We start from the raw sequence: 4,588 nt of genomic DNA on the forward strand, positions 1-4,588 counted from the left end.
AATATAGATATTCTTTGTACAAATTGCTTTGTGTACTTGAGCTGTTTTTTTTTTTTCCTATTGCTATGTCTCTCTACTTTTGCACCAGTCCCACATTTTTAGCTTTGGAGTAAAAACTTGGGAGTGTGCTTTAATATACAGTAGAGTGAAAAACAGTAGCTACTCTTTTTCTCCGAAAGTTAGATATTTTATACACATGTTCCAAATAGATTGTTGGCTATTTGAGGACAAAGGCTGCGCCTTGTTCATCTATTTATCTCCATCTGCCATCCACCATTTTGGCCAATACAGTGTATTGAACAATTCAATCTCTAGAATTTATTATATGGTTCACAAGTTTTTGTCCTTGTATTCATGTTTTGCATGCCCAAATCCACCTGTGCATCTCAGGATCTTTTAAATTCGAACTCATATCTGAGTGTGTTTCTTGGATACTTTTCATTCTTAAGTCTGAGTGCACTTTTGTACTCTTGCAGCTCTGGTTTCCTGGAATACATTTTTTTTCCAATGTCATGCAATACATTCAGCAAGTTTTACTTATGGGAAGACCCTTCTAGGGAGAAGCAGAAGCAACATTCTGGCAAAATGGAACCTATTACATACTAACTGAAACTTAACATTTCTTCTTTCTTCTCCCTCACCATCTTCTATTTGTGTCATGTCAAGATATCTGGACTCTTCTTAAATGCTGTCTTTGTTCCTCCTTCTCTAGTCCTAGACACTCATTTATTTATTTAAAAGTGGGCTTACCCACACATTTCACTTTAAAACCACTACTTAAAAGCTTGGGCTATTATTTATCTGTTTCTGACCTTGAGCCCCAAATTCATTGTTTTTAGCCTTCTTGCAATGTACTGCTCATTCTATAAAATATGCAAATGGCAGTAGCTCAAATAACTATCTTTCTCCAAGTAGTTCATTGAGCTTCTGTCTTCATTTATGCCAGGGTTTGGTGTACTCTCCACTTCTAGGCCCTTTCAGTCTCTGCCTATGCCAGCCAGGTAAAAGCTCATTTACCAAGAAGGCTCACATATGAAAAGATGTCTGGATGCTGCTTTGACCCCTGTATATATCTCTCGGAGGGTTGTGTCATCTTCACTAGTAGAGATACCTCCTTCTTCCATCTGCCATAAATTAAAAAAAAAAAAAAATTTCTGTAGAGTTGATTCTGACTCATAGCGACCCTATAGGACAGAGTAGAACTGCCCCATAGAGTTTCCTTTTCTGCCATAAATAGAGCACCCAAATACTGTTTCAGGTCTAGTCAATTTCTGTTTCTTTGGCACCACCACAGAGACAGCACCCATAGCCATATACTTCCTGTGTAGAGAAAGAATAGGCAGACTGTTGGTTGATCTATACATTTCTACGGTGTCTGTCACTAAGTGTTTTGACAGATGCCAGAGAGAAAAACTCAAAATGACCTTTATAAATAAGGAAAAAGATATCCTACTGGAGAAAAAAAAAAAGATAAAAGGATGGATTATAATGGGGAGAAGAAAACCTAAATTCCCCAAATACAGAGTTGAAAAAGACTGACTAGTCCCAAGCATCACAGACAAAGATCCGAGAGTCATAGCAGATCACAAGCTAAATATGAACAAACAATGCAGTGCCATGGTGAAAAAAATATAACTATGCTAAATGTATAAAGTGATCCTCCTATTAGATTGAGGAGTTTAAGAAAACCGCATATAAAATTTATTATTATTATTACTTATAATCATCACTAATATTTATTTTACATTGAATAAAGCCCTTTCATGTACATTATAAATTCATTTGATCCTGACAATGACCCTGTGAGGTTTTTTTTTTTTAATTTAATTTATTTTATTTTATTTTTATTGTACTTTAGGTGAAGGTTTACAGAACAAATATTTTCTCATTAAACAGTCAGTACACATATTGTTTTATAACATTGGTTAACAACCTCATGACATGTCAACACACTCCCTTCTTGGCCTTGGAGGACTTTGTTTTTTTTTGTTTTTTGTTTTTGGTGAAAATATACATAGCCAAAGATATACTACTTCAAAAATTTCTACATGTACAACTCAGTGACGTCGATTAGGTTCTTCCAGTTGTGCTGCCATTCTGTGAGTTATTTTTTATTATCATAATCCCCATTTAACAGATGGGATAACTAATACTCAGGGTAAGTGAAATGCCTGAGGGAATACAGAGAGTTCTGGCTTTAAACTCAGGTCTTTCGATTTCAAATTTGATGTGAATTCCCACTATACCATACTGCCTTGTAAGAAGAAAATAAGTAGAGGAAGATTACTCATATAAAATAATATTTTTTAAAATTTTAAAATTATTTTATAGTTTCCAGTTAATAAGTTGCCCTAGTGAATTTTATATAGAGATGGATTTGCAATACTCAAATTCACAACCAACTTTCTGGAAGGAAGCTCATTGTATAAAAGGAAGTACATTTAAACACAGTTATCGATGTATATAGCACAATGATTCTGATCTTGATCATCCCACTAAAATAGATATGGAGATATCAATAGTCAAAGAAACTGTGGCCCACAGATTAGAAAAATAAGTCCTATGAACAGGGAAGAATTCAGGGTTGTTTAATTAGCAAGCAATAAAGGGAGAGAGATAATATTGGTCTTTGTAAGAAAGGTTTTCTGGGCAAGAAGCAGCTCACAGACGGAACAATATAAAATATGCTTCATTCATTCATTCATTTTCTTCAACTGTCTAATGTGTGCCAGTTACTTGACTAAGTACAGGGGACACAAAGATAAGTAGAATATTGCCCCTTCTCTCAATGGTCTTCTGTTGGGGTGGTGGACGATGCATAAATAAACAACAACATTATTATATAACTAGCATAATAAAGATATGTGTGCCCAGAATGCTTAAGGGGTAAGGAGCTAATTTAATCAAAGGGTGTCAGGAAGTGGTTCAGAATGAGTGTGTTCTAGTTGATTTTTGAAGCTTGACTAAAACAGCAGGAGAGATCTCAGTTGGACTTCAGCAAGAATTTTTAAATATTAGCTTAAAAACTGGATGATCTATTAAAGGAGGTAAGCATTTTTTTTTAAATCTCTGGGAGTTTTAAAGGTAGAAGATAATCTGCCCAAAGACAGGAGAATGTACCACATGATCCTTTAAGCAAGACCTCTTCTAACTCTCATGTTTTTCTAATAAATCGAGGACTGATCCTGCATTCCCAAAGATTTGCAAAATCAGCCAGTAGACATAATAGAAATCATGCAGTGTACCTAAAAGAAATTCAGTAAGAATGCTTTATTCCATTTATGCTTGGATTTTACGTGGATCTTTGTTTGAAGAGAAATTAAGTGTGTTTGTTGTAAGCAAATGCTTATGTACTCTCAGCTAAGCAATATTGTGAAGCAGTAGAAGGAGGTGGTGCTGGGGATGAGGCAGTGGGACTGAGAAGTGTGCATGCTGCCAATGCATTTTATAGAAGAAAAGGAGGATTATTGCCTCCTGGTGATTTTTTTAAAAATATGTGGTTGTGTTAGAAAAACTGTCATAACAAATCTGGGAGAATGCATCAAAGTAGAGGCTTATAGGGATCACTCGCATCTGAGGATCTTGAATCTCTTTCAGAATGTCTTGGTATCAAGGCTCAGCTTGCTTCAGAGGGAGTGGATTTCCAAGACTTATTAAAGCTCTAAGAGGCAACATGGTTTAATGATTAAGAGTACAGAACCTGGAACCAGACTGCTTGGGCTTAAATACTAACAACTGTGCAGTCTTGGACAAGTTTTTTTAACCTCCCTGTGTCTCATTTCTTTCATCTATAAAATGCGGATGATGCTCATAAAAGCTATCTACTTTTTATGGTTGTAATGAGGATTGAATGATTTAATACATATAGGAAAATTCGAATACTACCTGGAGCATGGTAAGTGCCATATGCGTCCATCACTTTACAGTTTTCAAAGCCATCCCTCCCAACCTTGTGAGAAGGGCTGGACAGATTACGTTAACCACATCTGGCAGATGAGGTTACAGTCTTTGAGTAGCTTGCTCCATGTCATGTAGAGTCAGGATTTGAATCAGACCTTCAGGACTCATCTAGCACTCTTTCTACTCAGTCACACTTGTCATTGAGCCCACATTTCTTCCTAGGACTTCTTTAGACAGCAGAGGAAAATAGATATGCTTGCCTGTATTACTTTTCTGTTGCTGTGTAAAAGGAGTCCCACAAACTTAGGTGCTTCAAACAGTACTCATTTATTATATCACAGTTTCTGTAGGTCAGGATTCCAGGCACAGCTTAACTGGGTCCTTTGCTTCAGGGTCTCACAAAGCTCACAAGGTGTCAGCCAGGGCTGCGCTCTCATGACAAGGGAAGGATCTGCTTCAAGCTTATTCAAGTTGTTGGCAGAATCTAGTACCTTCTGGCTGTAGAATTTCTGACAGCTTCTTCTTGAAAAGCCCACAACGGAGAGAGTCTCTGTTGCTTGGAGTTTCTCATTTCAGGGGAGGCCTGTTTAAACAGTTCACCTGATTAGATCAGTTCCAACAAGGATAATCTCTCTTGAGATTAATTCAAAGTCAATTGGAGTTCCTAGGTGGTACAAATGGTTAACAA

Source organism: Trichechus manatus, unplaced genomic scaffold, assembly GCF_000243295.1.
Source record: "Trichechus manatus latirostris isolate Lorelei unplaced genomic scaffold, TriManLat1.0 scaffold00051, whole genome shotgun sequence".
In the NCBI taxonomy this organism is placed as follows: domain Eukaryota; kingdom Metazoa; phylum Chordata; class Mammalia; order Sirenia; family Trichechidae; genus Trichechus; species Trichechus manatus.